Genomic DNA, 22153 nt, shown 5'->3' with positions numbered 1-22153 from the left:
TTGCATTATGCGGCCAGAAGGCGGCATTTACTTGAATAAGGAATGTTATTTTTTTTTTTTTGCTAGTGGCTTTACGTCGCACTGACACAGATAGGTATTATGGTGACGATGGGATACGAAAGGCCTAGGAGTTTGAAGGGAGCGGCCGTGTACTTAAGGTACAGCCCCGGCATTAGCCTGGTGTGAAAATAGGAAACCACGGAAAACGATCTTCAGAGCTGCCTACAGTGGGATTGGAACCCGCTATCTCCCGGATGCAAGCTCACAGCCGCGCGTTCCTACCTGCACGGCCAACTCGCCCGGTGAATTTTATTTAGAGATATTATAGACCAAGTCGGTTAATTCACTCATTTAGTTTGAACACTTGGGGATTCATTTGAAAAGAAGGCGTATTTCTATTTTTCGTGAGAGTTCATCTATTCTCTTAATTCAGTAGATTGCCTACCCGACACACTTAAACGGAAAAAAATATTCATGACGCATCCGATTATTCTATGCGATATAACTGAATGATATAGAATCTCATTCGATTATTTAAATCGATTATTCATTCTATAATTTAAATACTCGGATGGAAGTTATTCGATTATTAAAAGCATTCCATTATCCCATCACTAACAGGGCGGACATTTATCCATTCACAGAAGAACTGGCCCTGGTCGTGAGTTTTGAGACTGGCCCAAGTAGAGAAACCTGTTCTTACTAATCCTCTTACTGGAACTCGTGAGTTTTGGAACTCGTGAGTTTTGAGACGACACGCTCAAGCAGGGTTCCTATTGCGAAAGCGAGCATTCCAAATACAGGGCAACATATTAACAATACCACCTAACTAAATACGTATAATCTCATATAAAGATCTTTAGATTAGCAGGCAGGAAATCCCACTGTAGTAGTTTTACGAGTGTTTCGGGTACGGCACATTCTGTGATCTCAAAATTGTTTGTCAGTCCACAGTATTTTCTGAGTAATACTGCATCACACAAACTCGCGATCAATTACACCAAAACATACCGGGAATAGGGCAGCGGGCCGCAGGTATACTGTGTCCGAATGCACGTTGCGCTACCGCGATAACGGAAGTGCAACTAGTCTCGCAGAGCATTTCGCGGACCAAAAAGCGGGAAGTTTTGCGCAAGTGGAGGAGCAGCTGCTTAAATATATGATTTTGTTACGCAACGTTGGTTAAGCCGTTTCTCACGAAATGTATTTTAAAGAATAAGAAATGGCCGCTGCACACGGAATCATTGTCTCGGATTTGAAGGTTAGCCGAGGCTTGATTAATATTATGAAGATAAATGGGCTTCCTTTTCGACGGAGATCATCATCATGCCAAAAAATGACGAATGATTTAAACCATCTTCATCGCTTTGTGATTGAGAAGCGTAAAGTGAAGGAATATTTGATCCCCCTTATAGGAACCGCAGGTCAGACGCCGTCAGTTTCCATATGCCACAAAGTCGAACAATCGATATGAAAGGTACATACAGTGTTATCGTACGCGCTACCCGAAGCAAAAAAAAAAAAAAACGATGTATTGAAATGCTTGCTGTAACAGCTGATGTCAGAAAGCTTGCACCTTACATTGTTCTAAAACGAAAAACAATGTCTAAAGCAAAATTTCCGCGTCACTCGTACAAGATTGGATACAAACGGTTTGGAGTAGGTAATGTAGCAGGGTCCCTCCTTCGATGCCCGGACCTTCTCGTGTTGGACAGTTTTCTTCTTTTTTTTTGCCGGTATGTCATTGTTGTGACATTACATGAATTGTTCTATTATTAGTTCATGTTTATTTCAGTTCAGGTCGTATTGTCAGCTCGTAATTGGAAGAATATTTTCCAGTGTCGGTACTTCAATCCCACGTGTCTAACTTACCTGATGTACCCAATTTGACTTTGCAGAAAAAATCTCACGCCGGAATTTTACGCCAAATGACGATAACCGCAAACGAGTTGAACCAATTGTTTTTATATTATATTTGATGTATCTTTTAAACGTAAATGAATTGTAAATATCTGAATTCCTTGAATAATTTACGCATCCGAAGTTTTCGCCTGTATTTTTCGTCAAAAAATGCGTTAATTACGAGAGAAAATACGGTATTATGCATTTTGTTGTGTGTGTCAGTGTGACACTATTATTTGCTTAAGTGTCATTAATGAGAATGATTAGGTACATTTTCTTGTAACCATTTTTATGTTTTGGTAGTTTAAGATTTTAAATTTAATGGTCAACTCGCATTGTAACTGTAGATATGCATGCCTTTATATCTTGACCTTTTCTCACCTAGACCGTGGTGGAATATATGTGATGAAATCCAAGAATTAAAAAAAATATTCCTATTTTGGTTTCTGAAAGTTGGCAGGTATGGTAACAGTCCCGGTGTTGACGACGAGGATAATTTATAGGAGCAGTGAGTAAAGATTAATACATGCTGTGTTACTATATAACCGAGAATATTTTCTAATCAAATGAATATATAAATATATATATATATATACAGTATATATAACAATACCAATACATGTCTAATAATAAGATGGCAAACATAATGCATTCTAGATAAAAACGAATTTTGTCCACACAAGGGCTTTGCATACTCGACTGTGGCGTCGCTGTCTGTTTCACATACGTAGTGAAATACAGCAGCCCATCCCGCAACAGTTCAGTACAGTTCACACATTCCCCCCCCCCCCCCCCCCTCTCTCTCTCTCTCTCTCTCACACACACACACACACGCACACACACCCACACACACACACACACACACACACACTCTCCTCCTCCTCCTCCTCCCCCCCCCCCCCCTCCAAGTTTCTTCAAGCGCTCTGCGACATTCTCTGATATTGCGACCGCGGCTAACGGCTAGTTGATGTACGGACGCTTTTCTTGCCTTCTTGCATCCATTCTTCACTACTCGCTGAAATCATATTACGATATGCGTGATATTCCTAATCGTCGTAATAAGTCAGTTCTAATTGTGTATAAGAGAGGGTATTACAGTTCGAGTAATTGACGTTCTTAAGTGAGAAATGGCAAATCAATTCAGAAAAGCCTAGAATGATCGTCAGTACCCCTTCGTCCAGTTACAACTGTTCATATATTTTCGAAGCGTAGGATATTTTCTCGCTTGTATGTCATTTCCCTTTCTCCTTTGTCAGTTCAGTTATTGCCGATAATTCATTTTCTTCCTTTGAAACAGCAATTATTGAGACTGTTAGAAATTATGTTTGCGTTGTTTTCCAATATATGGGGACACCATGCAGGTGTGGGTTTATTCTGATCCCATTTACGGCATTGTTTCTAGTTTTCATCTTTCTGTCGTCCGACTCGTTGGCTGAACGGTCAGCGTACTGGCCTTCGGTTCAGAAGGTCCCGGTTTCGATTCCCGGCCTGGTCGGGGATTTTAACCTTAATTGGTTAATTCAGTGGCACGGGGGCTGGATGTATGTGTTGTCTTCATCATCATTTCATCCTAATCACTACGTGCAGGTCGCCTATAGGTGTCAAATAGAAATACCTGCACCTGGCGAGCCGAACCTGTCCTGGGATATTCCGGCACTAAAAGCCATACGACATTTCATCTCTCTGTTAACGTTTATAACGCAGATTTTGCCTGTGTCTGTTGCTGTTTCATGTGGGAGACTTGGGTCTGCGTTGTCTGTGTATGCAGTGTCTGCCCTAGTGTGTGTAGTTGTAATTAAATGAGACTAGGACTAGGCAGGAACTACCTTGGCCAGTATCATAATCTTTGTATATTTTTTTCTTTTTTGCTGCTTTTTCCCACACCTTGATGGGGTCAAGCGTGTGAACCGAGTCGCACGCGTGGACTTTGCCAGTTTTGCTGCCGGTTTCTCTTACATACTTTCGCCAACTCTGTGTGGAGGGATGTATCTTGGTCTTTCCTGGAAAAAAAAAGAAACAAAGAAAGAAAGAAAGCAAACCGCACTACAGGCACCCTTTAAGGTGTATTCAACTTTAAGAACAACGTTTCTGTATATGCACTTATGCAGAACTGGTGAAGCTACTGGTTCCGTTCTAAAACTGAAGAAGTTATCCTTATCACAATTTTATTTTCTCTCGTTTCTGTTTCTGTCCTGCGTATATCAGTTAGTAGAATACAACGATTACTAAAATGAAGCAATTACAATTTTATTTCAAGAAGTAAATTACATGTAATACGTAACGATTACGAGTAAAATTCACTAAAAATCATCATTACAAGTAATTCGATTACTTATACTGAGTTACTTCACAACCGTGGTTCTATGTTTTTGAAGGGGCGCGTAAAAAGAAATCATCCTGGTGGTGTTGCAAACAGCCAAGCTCATGGGGAGGAGGAAAATGATGTTGGTGAAATTATGCTTGAGGGAGTGGAAAGGATGGTAAAAAAAACTCCAGTGTCATAAGGCAGCAGGGATAGATGAAATTAGACCTTAAATGGTGAAGTATAGTGGGAAGGCAGGGATGAAATGGCTTCATAGAGTAGTAAAATTAGCGTGGAGTGTTGGTAAGGTACCTTCAGATTGGACAAAAGCAGTAATTGCACCTATCTATAAGCAAGGGAACAGGAAGGATTGCAAGAACTATCGAGGTATCTCATTGATTAGTATACCAGGCAAAGTATTCACTGGCATCTTGGAAGGGAGGGTGCGATTAGTCGTTGAGAGGAAGCTGGATGAAAACCAGTGTGGTTTCAGACCACAGAGAGGCTGTCATGATCAGATTTTCAGTATGCGCCAGGTAATTGAAAAATGGTACGAGAGGAATAGGCAGTTGTGTTTATGTTTCGTATATCTAGAGAAAGCATATGACAGGGTACCGAGGGAAATGATGTTCACTATACTGGGGGACTATGGAATTAAAGGTAGACTATTAAAATCAATCCAGGGCATTTATGTTGACAATTGGGCTTCAGTGAGAATTGATGGTAGAATGAGTTCTTGGTTCAGGGTACTTACAGGGGTTAGACAAGGCTGTAATCTTTCACCTTTGCTGTTCGTAGTTTGCATGGATCATCTGCTGAAAGGTATGAAGTGACAGGGAGGGATTCAGTTAGGTGGAAATGTAGTAAGCAATTTGGCCTATGCTGACGACTTGGTCTTAATGGCAGATTGTGCCGAAAGCCTGCAGTCTAATATCTTGGAACTTGAAAATAGGTGCAAGAAGTGTGGTATGAAAATTAGCCTCTCGAAGACTAAATTGATGTCAGTAGGTAAGAAATTGAACAGAATTGAATGTTGGATTGATGATGCAAAGATACAACATGTCGATAATTTCAAGTATTTAGGTTGTGTGTTCTCCCAGGATGGTAATATAGTAAGTGAGATTTAATCAAGATGTAGTAAAGCTAATGCAGTGAGCTCACAGTTGCGATCAGCAGTATTCTGTAAGAAGGAAGTCAGCTCCCAGACGAAACTATCTTTACATCGGTCTGTTTTCAGACCAACTTTGCTTTACGGGAGCGAAAGCTGGGTGGACTCAGGATATCTTATTCATAAGTTAGTTAGAAGTAACAGACATGAAGGTAGCAAGAATGATTGCTGGTACAAACAGGTGGGAACAATAGCAGGAGGGTATTCGGAATGAGGAGATAAAGGCTAATTTAGGAATGAACTCGATGGATGAAGCTGTACGCATAAACCGGCTTCGGTGGTGGGGTCATGGGAGGCGAATGGACGAGGATAGGTTACCTAGGAGAATAATAGACTTTGCTATGGAGGGTAAGAGAAGTAGAGGTAGACCAAGACGACGATGGTTAGACTCGGTTTCTAACGATTTAAAGATAAGAGGTATAGAACTAAACGAGGCGACAACACTAGTTGCAAATCGAGGATTGTGGCGACGTTTAGTAAATGCTGAGAGGCTTGCAGACTGAACGCTGAAAGGTATAACAGTCTATAATGGTAATGTATGTATGTATGTATGTATGTATGTATGTATGTATGTGTATTGTGATAAACACAGACACCCAGCTAATCAGTCACTACTGATCTGCACTTAGGACTGTTGCCCAGGTGTACATTCCCTATCAGTTGTTTGTATTTTCATAAATGATTACAAGACGTTAGAAATTCAACAACCCCGCCCCCCTCCCCTCCTGCCCTTGGTAAGTTATTTCAATCCCTAATTCCTTTCCATAAACGAGTATTTGCCCTAAGTTTTCCTCTTGAATTCCAACTTTATCTGATCTTCGCTTCTTTTAGAAACGCCAAGGTTATTCGTCTACACATCATTCTAAGCCACACCAATCCAGCGAGGGGAATCGAACCCTGAATCCTCTGAGTTGAAGGCCACGACGCCTACCATTCAGCTAAGACGTCAGCCAACATAATGGTTATATTTCGAGTATTTACCGTTACTACTTGTGGGTAATCAGAGTACACAATTTATATGGTTGTCGAGAGGGGCGTTTGAATCCACTTTCTCAGTTCTCTAACCTGAGGTGCAGTGCGAAACTAGCCTTAATTCCGTGCCTGTCGATGGGATTGAACTAATCCGGATAATCAGGTGGGTGAGCTACTATGATAAACCATCGACCACGTTTGTGGCGGAAGAGTTGGTCATTGTGCTAACAGTACCAGAGTGTAAACACTGATGTACAATCAGTCGCCCTCTCAGTTGCTAAATACGAAAACTAGGTGAGAAGCAGCCTGGTGTGACGTCTCCGGCTTGATGAAGAAGCAGCCACCTGTGGCGCTGTAATGTCCTTGTTGCCGCCTGGGAGCTCGGTTGTGTAAAACGCTAGTGGAAATACTATGAGGACGTCTCTTGTTAAAATATTTTCGGCATGTCTGCCCCACTAACTCATCTTGTCATGATGAAAATCATAACTCTAATATTGAACCTTGGCCGACGATAAACGAAGAAAACTATGCGTTATGGCGTGCATTCTAGCTTCTGGTAATAAATTTTAAATAACAGCCGTCCCTGACAAATTGATTTTCATCTTCGGGGGATTCTTTTCACGATTAGGTCAATTCTGAGAATATCAGCGTGTGCCATTTTGTGTGTTTGATTAATAAAATTGTGATTAGGATTAAAAAGGAAGGATCATACTTCATATTTTGCGTAGCGTCCTACATATTTCTCGAGTTGTATTAAGTTGGGTCACCGTCCGGCTCCTTGATTATATGATCAGCGTTGGTCAGAGGTTCAGAGGGCCCCGATTCTGATTCCCGCCTTGGCCAGAAATTTTATCCATATATAGTAATTCCTCTAGTTCGGGGACCAGCACCCCGAAAGGTGTATACTTTAGAAGAGACTTGTGTCTTTTGTGGCGATGACCTTCAGTGTCATATTTGCCCAAGTTTGAAACGAGGGGGTTGTTGTTGGAGTCTATAGCAGAGTACGATTTCCTGGCGGACCTCATCATTCTGGTATAGATTTCGTCAATGTAAAGGTCGTTATGAATTTCTGGATTCCGTTCATATCATTACGCACCTGTAATCATGCTGAGGGCACGATTTTCAAAACTCTGGACTTGATTCAGGTGCGTTGTGGCTGCGATCCCCCAGACGGGCGGGACTGGCATATTCGACGATTGGCCGAACGGAGGTTTTGTACAGAAACAGCCTGTTTTCTAAATTAAGCCCATTGTCGGCTTTCATAATGGAAATAATTTCATTAAGGTGTTTGTACGCCTGGACCGAAATTCCGGATACGTGATGTTTGAACGTCAATCCTCTGTCGAGGGTAAATACACATGTACTTAGTTACATCAGACCACCGGATCACTTAGCTGGAGTTCAGTGGTTGAGGGTCAGGTTTTGTTCGTTTGGAGAAGAGTTTAACCCTGCTCTTCGTGACATTAATTTCGATTCTCCACTGTCGAAGCCAAACGTCTGCAGTGACTTTTAATAACGCGCTTGTGGGGTGTTGTGAGGTGAGAAGAGAGAATGCACTTGCAGACCTACAATTAGCTCACGCTGACGGCTAGTTCATGGGTTGCTAGCTACGTTGTGGAACTGACTAACAGATGGTGGTGGCAATTCTGTGTCCTTCGCGAAATGGCGCTATTGGATAACATGGGGGCACGCTGCGAGATCTCATCCTTCGTCGATGCTCAGTACGCTATCCAACGTCGACCCCGTTCATCAACACGTTGTACACTACGGTAGTTGACCCTCGCAGTGGTAGTTTTACCCGAATCCACGTACTCACAGTACGCTCTTGACACGGTTGTTTGTGCCCGCACGACTTCTAGAGATGGAATGGCCCATACGTCTACGATCGAAAATCTGCCCTCGATGAAATTGGATGAGATGTTGTGTCTTAGCTATCCTCTGCTTAGCTGTTGCTCACATGACCAATACGAGGTCTGATGTTGAAGTCTTGTGCCACGTGCACTATTACATTAGCCTACCGACCACGGCGCCATCTCGCCAAAACTGCAGCTCAACGCAGCAGCTAATTTAGTTACTCATCAGTGTACACTTGTGCATGCATACATACATACATACATACATACTGTACATAAGAGGTCTCCCATATAAACTAAGACCGAACGCACTGTGTTTGTGCTCTGCGCTACGGCAGGTGCCTCAGCCGAACTTACGTCGCGCGCGACCGCCCTGCTTTAAGCGAGTATGAAATTTATCTTATAAAAGATGTTGGAAGTGTCGTCCTTCCTGGGTTTTTTAGGCATTGTATCTGGTAACTACATTCTGGCTGACGCGAGCGAATTTTGTCACTGTAATGTTTCTGATTTCATTCGTAATGGTTTCTTTCAGTTTACCCCACAAGTAAACGTAAAAGTCGCACACTGATAGATTTGGAGAACGAGGGGGGAATAGACCAGCACTGATCACTCTGTCTGCAAACACTTTCGAAGTTGTAAGAAGATAATCTCCTGCTGTATGAGCAGGGGTTGAATCTTGTTGAAACCGCCTACACGATTTTTCTTCTTCCGTTAACTGATGGGAGAACGGTGTCAAAATGGCATCTTGGTACCTCTCTGCATTTACTGTCGTTTCGAAAAAATAGGCTCGATTATTCGCCTTGCGCTGATAGCACACCAAACACCAATATTATTATTATGAGGGACTTCATAAACACCATTAGGATTTTGTGCACACCAATATTGAGAGTTACGACTGTTCATACGACCATTAAGATCAACCCAGGCCTTATCCGGAAAGAACACAAGCTGTGGTTCGAATAAACTATCATTCAATGATGCAAGATACCATTCGCATGGTTGGCAAAACTTTACTTTTCCATCGGTAGTGAATATGTTTTTAAATTCCTCTACGTATTGCTGAAGTTGCGATTTTGTACTCGACTTCACTTTCGGTACTGTTTTGCATGTTACGCACGCATTTACGATGAATCAGTTAAAGAAAAAAAGAATAACATCAGACACTGAAGGATATTTCTTCTCTCTTAGAAATCACACATCCACGGGAGTGATATATAACGGCCGGAACAACTAACCTTTCTCAGGAGTGACACAATGCTACTAAGAATATCTTCCAGTCCCCAGTACGCGGTTTAGTTTACGGTTTTCCCGTCACCTTCTCTCTCTGTAATTGTCTTTCGCTGATATTCTATAAACAAAACCAGAGCTGGCTGACTAATGCGAAGTAGCTAGAATGCTAGTTAAGGTATATTTAGTCAGTAACCAACAAGTCTTCGAACTTCCGCAGGGAAGTTCATAAATAGTCAACACATTCAGAATAATGACGCAAGATACGTTGTTACAAAATAAGACCCGTAATCGTAAAATGAGAATATGAACACCATTTTATAACACGGTAGCATTTTAAATGTTATTGAGTAACAAATATTGCCGATTTATCTGCTTTTCTTAAAACATGTATCTGATCTTTAAAAATGTGAAAATACGGGTTTGTATGTGAAATAAGGTCAGGTTTTAAATCTTGGAAATACACAATAGGAAAAAAGTAAACGTTGTAAATTGTGAATATACGCAAAAAAATGTAATTACATAAAATTCCACTCCCTAGTTATCAGATAGCGCAACGTTCATAACTACGGTACTCAACAAAAAGAAAAACCAAACCCCACGGCACTTAACGCCCAGCGACCACTGGTCAGCCAGAAGGCCTGCAGATTACGAGGTCATGTGTGGTCAGCACGATGCATCCTCTCGGCCGTTATTTTGGGCTTTCGAGACCGGAACCGCCATCTCACCGGCAGATAGCTCCTCAATTCTAATCACGTAGGCTGAGTTGACCTCGAACCAGCCATCAGGTCGAGAGAAAATCCGTGACCTGGCCGGGAATCGAACCCGGGCCTCCGGGCGAGAGGCAGGCACACTACCCCTACACCACGGGGCCGGCGTACTACGGTACTCCGCTCATTCTATATAAATATAGTTGTAAGGTGTCCGCTGTCTGTAATTTCGTTTGTTTTGTCAATGTTTCGGATATTTATCCACTTATCCATTTTAGGTAAACTGAAGACCTCATCAGTGGTTATTAGCTTTCATGTCTTTTTGTCCGATTATTCCAGCATCATGGCGAGACAGCTGGACAGGTCTGGACCAAACTTTATGTTTAAAGTATACCTACTCATCTAGGAGCACGTTTAGATATGCATATGATTTAAAAATCACTGAATAGACAGGGTTTTATAGGAGAACCACAACTGGCTTTTTCTTAAGGTTCTCTTCGCCCACGAACACTTCTTTCAAGCCTATCCCACACATGCTCGATGGGATTAAGGTCGGGACTCACTGCTGGCCATTCCGTCTCTTGAATGTCCAGTTCTCGCAAGACAGCTCTGGTGATGCGCGCTACGTAAGTCCTGGCAATGTTGTGCATGCGTACGAATTCAAGGCCAGCAGCGTATGCAGCAACCAACACATGCTGTACCAGAATTTGCTCGATATACCCCGCAGCGGTAAGATTACCACGGACAACGACAAGTTCCGTACGGCCATCAATACTCATGCCACCCCACACCATCACAGAATCTTGTCCGAATCGGTCGCCGTCCTGGCTAACATTTGGCATTTACTGCTCACCACGGCGTCTCCATACACGTTGACGTCCATCACGCTGTGTCAGGGGAAATCTGGACTCGTCTGTGAACAACACAGGTCTCCATTGGCGAAGTTGCCAGTTGACGTGGGTACGGGCAAACAGAAGGCGGGCTACGCAACGTTGTTGGTACAATATCAGGCTTAGGCAAATGTCTATTGATTTTCAATGTTCTTGGCGTTAGAAGGGCGGTCTAACGTCGAGGAAAATTAGGGACAGTGACTCGGTCGCTACATGTAAATGTATACTTTTTGTTGTTTACGTCGCACCGACACAGATAGGTGTTATGGCGACGATGGGATAGGAAAGGCTTTGGAATGGGAAGAAAGCGGCCGTAGCCTTAAGGTGCAGCCCCAGCATTTGCCTGGTGTGAAAATGGGAAACCACGGAAAAAACATCTTCAGGGCTGCCGACAGTGGGGTTCGAACCCACTATCTCCCGGATGCAAGCTCACAGCTGCGCGACCCTAATCGCACGGCCAACTCGCCCGGTGTAAATGTATACTAGAGCAGTTCAATTATTGTACTTCTTTTTGTAGTAGTAGTTGTTGTGAAATTAATTTTGGAGGACTATCATTTATGTACAGCGACTACAAACCGCAGCCGATGCGAAATCGGGAGGTTGTGGGTTCGGATCCCACTGGTGTCCGGCTGGCCAGTTTTGTCCTGTACTTAACATCTGTTCAACACGTACTGCATGTAGGTATGTAACACGACCTGATACGTCGAAAGCCGATTTCGATGATAATAGTTTTCTTGTAAAACGTCTTCTGCACATGAAGTACTTACAAAACAGATAACTGTTTTTGAATGTCGTTTTGCAGATTAGGAAACAGTTTCAAACATTCATAGCTGCTTAAAGTATGTCTGTGGAGATCAGGCAGTCGTTTCGTAAGCCGAGTATCAGTCACAACGAGGTAAAGCAAGACTCAGATCTTCAACGTTCGTTACGGTAACATGCGACTGTTGAACGTGTAGACGGGCTTGCTTATTCGTAGAGCCCTGTACGGATCCGGATGTCCGCGGATATCCGCAAAGTTTGTCTGGGCGGATGCAAACGGAATGGCAGTGCTGATAATTTTGCTGATCATTTCTAAACAAGGAAATTTATTGATTTTCACTCAGGTATAATTTTTATTTTTGCGGTTAGGCGATCCTTGACAGTGGTATGGGAGAGTCTTGAGACCATAAAGCCGCAAATCTGATCTAAGCCTAACTGGCTCCTGCCCGCAATTAATGGATGAAGGAACAAAGGTCAATCCGTCCTTAATTGGCGCAAGAGAAATTCCCTCAAATCTGTGACTGTAGAGGTTCTGGTGCCAGGTGTCAGGCCTATTGTATTATGTTAACAGATCTATCATTTTCAATACCCTGGATGCAATATACTGTGGTTAAATATTTGCAATATCCGCGGATAAGCATTCGCGGATGCGGATAACCTTTCGCGGGTGCGGATGAAGGAAGTGTGGATGCGGAGCGGTTACTATTTTATATATCCGCGCAGGGCTCTGCTAATTCGGGGCAGTAGGCGAATATCAACCCACATCTCTGTGGGTACTGCCACCACTTAGGCTATTCAAGTGGTTGTTCCAGGTATCCGCAGGTGCCTAACTGTCTACAAGAAGGAACAGGGAGAATTATAGGCTGATGATTTCTTATCCATGATTGTCACGGTGGTAGCCCGCCTTGTGGCGATGCTCATTAAAGCGTCAAGTCTTAACCTGGTTAGCTTATTTGAGTCCCATCGGTCGAAAAGAATCGGAATGTTGACCGGCAGTGTAGGGAAAGGTGGTGGTATACGATTTCTTATCACTAGATTGCGTCCCAAAAGCCTGGATTCAATTTCAAACCTCTTTGCAGTGTTTGTGTGGAGTGAGGACATTTGATACTGTTGATGGTGATTCGTCCGTCGGATGGGGACGTGAGATTTTGAGCAGACCCTTTGGTGTTATTCGACAGGAGTAGGCTACGTTCCGACACCTGGTTTTACTCAGTCCCTACCTCTTCTCGCATCCAGTCGCGCAGGTCTCCCATGGGTGTCAAAAAGTGAAAAATACCTCCACCAGGCGAGCCGAACATGTCCTAGGACACTCCGGGCACTGAAAGCCACACTATAGGTAAGAAATTCGTGAATTTCAGCCTGAGACTAAACGGCAGTCCATAGAGTGGCTTCACACAAATTCTCCTCGGGAGAAGTTCCAAGTCAGAATGTTCAGCCGCCAGGGTTATGTCCTCAGTCTGATATTCTGAAGGAGTGGTTCTGATGACATGTTGCCTACTGGTCACACCATAACCTCAATAGTTTACACCGAGAATGTAGAAAACATGAGTATACGATTTCTGCCTTTTTTCCCACCATAAATTGTCAACATCATCCTACTTTCAACATGACGAGGCAAGGCCGCACGCCAGCTTGTGCACTCGTAAGGCAATCGCAGAAATTTTCGGTGTATTGTTCTTCCTCCTGCCTCCTAAAGCCCTGGTCTTGCGCCTTTCTCGATGGAGGAAAGTTATAGAATCGAACGGAGACTATGGCGAATCTTCATCTTGTCTAGTAAGCCGTCACTTATTTTTGCGGTTTCCGTATAACCACACAGCCATTGGTGGTGCTATTGGACGATCCTACCAGGTTTTGGGCAGATGATCAGACAGAATGGCGGAAGGACTGTAGCTAATGTATTGGAGAATAATTTGGTATATTCGCTGATGCAATTAAAGAAACCTCCAATGAGAAAAAGAGAAAGATCTGCATTACTTCTTGAACCATACATACATACATACATACATACATACATACATACATACATACATACATACATACTACGGTAGATTTTTATTATGGACTTCATTCCCTTCCACTGTTCAGTCTGCAAGCTTCAATGTCTACGAGCTTCTATTTACAATTAGTTCTCTGGCTTCGTCTAGTTCTTTACTCCTACCTGGTAGCACCTCCTGCATCTCTTTACCATTCTACGAAAACCGTCGAAAGTAGTGAGACGTAAAACTAATAACATATTCTCTTAACCTCAATGACAGAGTTCATTATTCTCCTTGGTAACCACCACATCATCAAAGATGCTGCATAATATCATGGAGTTTCTTATGTTCTACTGATACTCATTGCCATACCCCGTCTCACGTCATGTGAATACTTATAAATGCCTGTCTTTCTGTATTTGTCAGCATATCATACTGTAATATCTGAATGAACTAAGGGATTTTATGTACATTATTTATGGTATTTCGCCCAACTATTTTGGTCGGTGTTCTTTAAGATAGCAGTTTTTGGTGATAGTGTTTCTTCGCATCTCTTGTACCACCCCCACCCCCCCCCCCCCCTCAGCTTTGTAGAAGAGGTGGCTAGCTTTCAACTCTTGTCAGACCCAGCTTTAAAACTGAGCTGTGGCTGAGGATGGGTGGGGGATTTTTAGTTTGGCCATTGCTCATTCTTTTAGTTTTTTTATTATTTTAAGGCCATTGTTAATCCGCTTATAAAGCATTATCTGGTTTACTGTACTGAGGGAATGGTACGGTAACATGTTTAGGAGGAAGTTTCTGTGCACTTATACGGCGATGTTGGACTGATATATATGATCTATATTTAAATAAATAAATGGAACTCTAATCTGCTTTCGGTAGCTGGAAGTACTTTGGGTCGCATTTTCTTTTGAACCTGGGGTGGGGTAATCGTGTGAGGTTCGGAAACTTATATTCATTAAATTCGTCTGCATTGTTCGTCTTGTTATCATCCACATCAGCAGAGATCATTTATAATATCATGGAGTCCATGCTATTTTAGGTCCCGTTTGGCCTAACCAGAATATTTTAATTTAATAGATTTTAGCGTACATTTAATTGAAAGCTACAATACGAGCTAAAATATAATCGTATCCCGTATTGGTGATTGTTTGGGTAACCATGCCTAACACTAGAGGTCCTATCGCCCGAAGGGTGAAGGAATCTGCGAAAGAAAAGGAGGGACCTTGAATAGCATGAAAGTAAGATATATCCGAAGCCTCTCAAATTTACTACTTGCTGGGCCAGAAGAGAACAAACGTTGACCAGGTGAGGTCGATAGAAAAAAATTAAAATTAAAAGCCTAGCACAATAAGTGAATGCAATATCATATACTCAGCTAAGAGACCTGTAGTAATCAGCCCGCATTCTCACGTCAAGGGCCCCCTAGGGGTTACCCCATTTAACATACACTCATTTATTTTATCGCTTCGTCGGTGTCGCAAAGGGGTGTTGTATCTTGTTGTTGAGGTTGTAGTGATTAGTGACTGGCTGATGTTCCCGACGTAAATGTAGTGTGTGTATATTTTTCTGGAGCTTGTTCACCATTGATTTGCCTTATATGAAGTAGTGACATTGTGAGATTCTAGGCGTGTGGTGAAGAATGTGAATAGGTTCTTTTGCATCATCATCTTCAAGAATTGGGGTAGTGAAAGCCTGCACCCCAGTCTATGTGAGGTGAGAATGAAGTGGCGTATGGCTTTTAAGCCGGCTTTACATTTACGAGTAACTCGTATACGAGTAGGAAACGCGTTTACATTTATGATGCTTACTCGTATAAGAGTACAGTGTCCAATATGGCTCCAAGCAGATGAAAAGGTCTTGTTATGGCTGGTATCTTGCTGTTGTGTTTTAAAACAAGACAACAGAATGAAGCGAAAAAAGTCAGGAGCTTTTGGGTTAAAGATTCCTTGAAGAAAAGACCCGTTTTTGGAATACAGGAACATTTACTAGTTGATTTATTAAACGAGGGAGGAGATGGTTATAGAGACTTCTTAAGGATGGATTTTAGTACATTTGAAATGTTGTACCTTTTGGTAAGTGGACGAAATGACTTTTATAGGTACCGGTATCGATATGCTAAATACTGGCATATTATTAGTAATTATTTTTTTCTATGTTGCCCCTCATATCCCCGAAGAAAACATTCAGATGAGAAGTGGTATCAATTTTCAGCTGCAACTGGCAGTGACTCAAATTTTTAGCTACTGGAGATAGCTTCAAATCATTAGAATTCTTGACGCGTATATCAGCCTCAACTATTTCCTTCTTCATTCCAAAAGTTGTTGATTTTCTTTTTAACTAGATCCGTAGTTATGTTTAACTTCATAGGCCTTATTTCTCGCATTGATGTCCCGATATTGAGAACACTTAACATTCCACAGGCACTCTGCTCTGTAGTATAAATTAATGAACTCCTCCAGATTTTCACGAGACATCCTGCAGTATTTAGTCTCCGCCATTTTTAAAACAGTCTAACTCGGATGCAAGTCGGAAGCCTCTCTACTTTGATTGCTATTCGTATACGAGCTACGAGTACGTACGAGTCATCGTTTACATTTACGATTTCTTATCCGAGTCAGTCCGAGTAGCCTACTCGTATAAGAGTTACTCGTAAATGTAAAGCCGGCTTTAGTGCCGGTAGTGTCCGAGCTCATGTTCGGCTCGCCACGTGCAGGTCTTTTGGTTTGACACACGCAGGCGACCTGCGCGTCGTGATGAGGATGAAATGATGAAGACGACACATACACCCTGCCCACGTGGCAGCGAAATTAACCAATGATGGTTAAAATTCCCGACCCTGCCGGGAATCGAACCCGCGACCCCTGTGACCAAAGACCAGCACGCTAACTATTTAGCCATGGAGCGGAACCCCATGTGAGGTGTTTATTAGGTACTGTACGTGGTAGATTTTGTCGGCCTTTCTGAAATGTCACTTTGCAAGTTGAGTCTTGATCTTAGTTATTATATTTTTTCACTGTTATGCTTGTTGCTCACGGTAAAATTTTCTATTTATTGTACAATAATTTAATTTTATGAAATTTCTGTTGCTCACGGTCAAATTCAAGTTTTATAAAACCTTTGATAAAACTTTTCATAAAATAGGACATGTTATATTCCGTAAAATTAATTTTACGAAACGAACCAATCAGCGAAGCCGACATCACGATGATGCTGGCGCTACGTTGTGAGAAGATTGCGAAGCTCTATTGTAAACGAACACTTATTTCTAAAATGGCAGGATCCGGGTGGTGGACTAAGGAAGCTGTTAGTGTTTTACTAACGAATACCAGAAATATCCTTGTTTGTACGAAGTTAAAACGCCACTTTACCACAGCAGAAATGCAAGAAGAGAGGCAAAAAACACAATCGCAACAAATTAATTTTCGACCAAGGACAGCAATCCTCTATCTTCTTCTCTTCTTTTGATCCAATCCCGAGTCCAGCATTTCCTGGCATTTCTTTTCCTCCTTTTTACCACTGTATAACATATAATTGCAGCTAAAGCAGCAAGTTTTGTTTTGTTTGTTGGAGCCATACTCTCAAACACATTGTAAGTTGAACAGCTGATTCTTGGTTTAAAAGTTTGTCGATAGATAGCAGCACATACACATCTTAGTTCAAAAGTAAGTTCATAGATGGCCATCCTGATGTTTCCACGGATTTTATAAAATCATTTTACCGTGAGCACACAACTCGTTTTCACCAAATTTTTATAAAATTGTAGCCTACAACAAATTTTACGAAACATTTTACCGTGAGCAATAGGCATTGGTTGTAGGGTTTATTGATTGAGGTGCTGAATATTTCATTATAAGGAATGTTGTAAACGCGTCGGTTGCGTGGTTTTGTTCATATCCTATTCCAAATATTGGGACGAATTGCAGTGACATGTTGTCGTGTTGCATCAGTGTTGGTTTTGATTTGATATGATTTTTCTTTGTGAGTTATATGTGCTGTTTCATTTTTAGATTGTTGCTCAGTAATTTTTTGTTTGTTTTTGTTCCAGGTAAGTGTGTTGCAGTCTAATGGAGGGACAATGAATCTGTGACGTGTCAAAAAGGTATGTTTCCCAAGTATCGAGTCGCGGTGTGAATACATCATAGGTGGGCAACGAGAGAGCTCCGTTCCTTGAACCACGGCCGACTGAATCTTTCGCTGCGCTCCTTATACCGGCCTTGACAATCGCTTGTGAACCCCAGCATAAAGTTATAATTGGAGAGATTCCCCATAATACCGCTGGAGCGCTGGTCTCCTAAGTCATTGTGAGAAAGCCCTATACCACAATTACCGCGTTTCCAGTTTTATTGATATTGTTTTGCTGTTGTAAATGTTTGTAATGTATTCGCAGTGAGGTGTTCGTTGGCTTGTTATTGAAAGTTGATAGTTATGCGCTAATTGATTTATTTTTTATTGTGTAGTGTGGTGATTTGATTTTTAAAATTATATTTTCAAATCTTGGAACATATGATATTGCTGTGCAGAACTTACCATAATACTTTTGTCTTCTGATGTTAATCTTGATATTAAGTCATTGTTCAATTAGAGTTTTCAAATTGGTGTTGCTGTCAGGAAGGGGGCGTGGTCAAAACATGTCTTATTTTTTCTACTTTATTCAGGGTATGGATAACAAAAATATTTTGACTCAAACATGTTTAAATTTTAATTTAAATAGATATAGTTTCAGATTACATTTTGTTCATACCTTGAACTAGAATTTTCAATAAAAATTAAGCGAAAGAAAAGTATTTTGAGTAAATACTTGACAAACTGTACATTGCACGGGTAACACTTAGCTTCATACGTCGGCCTTACTGTCATAACAATAATGGTTCCTGCATGTCAGTGTTTAAATTTTAAATTTCAGATTTTCTTGGAGAAAATGTGTTGTGTTGCTGTCATGTGACAGATGACTCCATCTAAAGGATTATTCAATGAAAGGAAATTTAGGGGCAATAAATACCCGAAAATAGACGCGAGAAAGATAAAAGTGCTATTTCAATGGTGGTTCTAGGAAGCTATAATACAAATATACTTGTTTCAGTTATCCTTGTGCTTGTATAATGTAATTTCTCTTTCAGGCATATCTTCACTTAGCTAGTTCTACGGTGAAACTGACATTTGAAAATGAATTTGTAAGTAAATCTCAACAATATCAGAATTCATCAGATTATTTTTAGTGTTAGGAACAAATTTCTCGCGAGAAATTGCTTTGAGCCACTCCTTAGTTTTGTCCTGGTCTGCAGTTAATTCGTGAAATGACAAGTGTCGCTTTGCTTTTTTTTTTAAAGTACAAAAAGGCACACAGCAATACATGTTCCGATATTTCCAAACATAGTTAAAAAGACAAATGACTACACTACACAATAAAAAAAGAATTAGTGCATAAATTAGAATTCTTAATGAGGACGAAGTTACGGCGAGAAATCACTTTCAGCCACTCATTACACATTTTGGTCTTGTTTGCAGAAAATTTCTGTTCGAAGTACAAAAAGGCGCACAACAATATCACATATTCCAAGATTTGTAAATACAATTTAAAAAAGCAAATCACCATACTACACAACAATAAATGAACTTAGGTACTAGCGCATAACTATCAACTCTCAATAACAAGCCAACAAACACCTCATTGCGAACACATTACCAACACTTACAACAGCAAAACGATATAAATGAAACTGGAAATACGGTCATTTGCGGTATAGAGCTTCCAGCCAGTGACTTAGGAGGCCAGCGCTCCAGCTGCATTATAGAGTAAGTAAAATATCCACTAGAGGTCGCAGTGACGCTGCAGTCTCAGAAGTTGAGCGAGCGCGCTGGTTGGCAAAAGCTGGATTGTGTGACACTGTCGCTACTGGGGCTTCCCGATAAACTGAAGTATTATATTCTTTTCTTACGGAAAATGCCACTCTCTTGTGCGGCTTATACCTGCACAGAGAGGTTCATAAGTGCAATAGCGTTTCATTTCACAGATATGTTTATTTGAAATTCATTTTCGTGCCTATAAAATAATATTTTGCGTGACACTTGTCATATGGATTGGCTTACTTGCTCCGACTTCGCGGTTTTTTCCCCCTGTCAGTGTGAATGAGATCCTTTGGACTTTACCTTGAAGACTGAAATTAATGTTTTAGGAAACAAGGCGTGGCATTTTTCTTTCACTAAATAGCCATGTCTTTTAAAGCGAATATCCAGAAAATCCAATCAGAGAAGGCTCTATACGAATATAGGCATACGTATACATCGGCTGGAAGGTCATACGTACCTCAAATGCACTATCCCGATGTTAGAAATCGGTTTACAAATACACTTTTTGTTTCATAAGCAGAAGGTTGATACACTGTTACTCTTCATTATAATCAGAAAGTAATGTTGAGAAATCAACTTACAGTACTGATTATATTGACGAGTATAATTGGCTCCTCGTGGCCATGAATACTCGGTGTTTAAGAGATTAACCTGATGGATTTCTTTTTCTTTCTTGTAATGCCATCGATGTGCTTGTTGTGTATTTGTTGGTTGATTCAACAAAATTGTAAAGAATAATTTTGGTTTATATTTGATTCACCTAGGACTTTTAAAGTACTCGCTCCCTTTCGTATGTGCAAATTACATTTTTGTGTAGAACTGAGACCTAGATTTTTACCGAAATGTTCATTCCAGGCGTGATGAGAATAACATCCAGTTGCAATAGTTGAAACGTCACGATCGCTGCGAGATCCCAATGACTGTTGCTACACACAAAATTCTAAAAACTAAGACGCCACTCTCCTATTATACTGTATTTAAATCCTACGGAGTCAGTTCATAGCAGAGATAATAGGTTTTCGAAGAGTGCTTTCCAAATTCCCGCCTATCGTTCCACTAAATTTAACTGATCGCTTTGTTTGCACGGCAGTATGCATTTTCAACGCTTTTATCTTTCACCGTCCCAAATACTGTACTGGTAACTGTACTGAAATTAAGTAAAGCAGTCCCTAAGATTTTTCTGGTGATGTGGGAGCTGGTGTACACAAAGGGCTGATAATACTCAAACTTGTGTTTCTCAGTCAGAAAGCTTTTATTGAACTATTTTTAATCCCTGCTATTTTAAAAATGTTATAGAGTAAAAATATTATTTAATAATGCTTTATTTTTCAGACTTAGTGTATAGGGACAGTGCGCATTGCAAGTGTTGCGCTCTGGCAGCCAATGCCGTGCATCATCTTCCGAGAGTCGTGGGTAATGTGCATGCTTCCACTTCACAGTATTCGAGGACGAATATTTTAGTTGAAATGTCTGAAGTTAGTGATCGTGGTTCTAGTTAAAGTAACACTAATTGTTGTGTCGTGGAGTATGATTTTACATACAAAAGTGTTCTCTTGGAACGAAATTCTTTTCGTTTCCGAACGAAAACCAGTATGCAGATAGACGAAAAGCTTGGATTATCGCTTTGAAGAAGGTCGTAATTGACTGTAAACTGTGGGCTCCAACAGAATATTCTTGAATTTGTAGTCGACATTTCACTGATGTCACACCTACGAGAGAGCTTGATAGCCCAGGATATATACACCAAGATTTCACCAGGCCTGTAATCAAACAAGTTGCAGGATGCAGTAGATAATGATACGATGAGGTACACGAGAAGACCAGACATAGGAAATACGACATAGAAGAGAATGTCAGCAGTGCAGGAACGTCCTCGATCACTTGATAACAAGTAATGCAAGTATACTGTCTGAATTTGGGCTGCAGCATAACCACGGTTGTTCTTTAATGCACACCCTTGGAAGAATTACGGAACATTTATTGATAACAAGCAATACTGATCACCATTACATGATCGTTAGTCCTGCCATACCTAACAGCAGGAGAACTGATATGTTTATTTTGAAGGAATAGTCTTACCAGATGGTCGTAATCACCATCTCGCAAAGTTTTAATTTTATAAGCTTCCTGACTGGCAGATATTCCTTTTTTTCCTCTCATGAAACTATAGTAGGCACGCTGACTGTTTCCTTGACTGAAATACAATATCACATTCCTGGTTTGCTGTCACTTTTACCTTGTTGGCAGTATAAAATTTTTGTACACCCTCATACTGCATAATTTCGAAAATTGTGTTATTCGAAGTTCCAAATTAGACGAATTAACCACCGAATAGCATCTATACATTTTATAAGTACACTCACAATAACTGTACGATAACAATTAACAATGCCTTTGCTGGCACGACGTAGTGTTTACAGTGCACTATGTCTTCTGGTATGGGCTAGAGCAATGTTGTTACTTTCATTGATCTGTCTCAGCTTTATCCTTGGCTTTGACAAGATGAAAGTGACTGAGGTATGAGTGATGCTAGTAATGCCATTC

General features: G+C 41.1%; 1 protein-coding gene across 14 annotated transcripts in view; it reads left to right on the top strand.

The window, feature by feature from the left end:
• heph (polypyrimidine tract-binding protein 1 heph) overlaps nt 1-22153 on the top strand; it is a 1355684-nt gene that overhangs the window by 904625 nt on the left and 428906 nt on the right. Inside the window, exon 1 of one of the 14 annotated variants that reach the window (XM_067137388.2) lies at nt 17839-17861. The exons of the other annotated variants lie outside the window; for them this stretch is intronic. The gene's annotated coding sequence lies outside the window, so the exon portion shown is untranslated. Of the gene's footprint in view, nt 1-17838; nt 17862-22153 lie in introns of those variants that run through there. 14 annotated transcript variants of the gene reach the window in all.

This window comes from Anabrus simplex, chromosome 1 (assembly GCF_040414725.1).
Source record: "Anabrus simplex isolate iqAnaSimp1 chromosome 1, ASM4041472v1, whole genome shotgun sequence".
Taxonomy (NCBI): Eukaryota; Metazoa; Arthropoda; class Insecta; order Orthoptera; family Tettigoniidae; genus Anabrus; species Anabrus simplex.
This window is presented reverse-complemented; position numbering and strand designations above follow the sequence as displayed.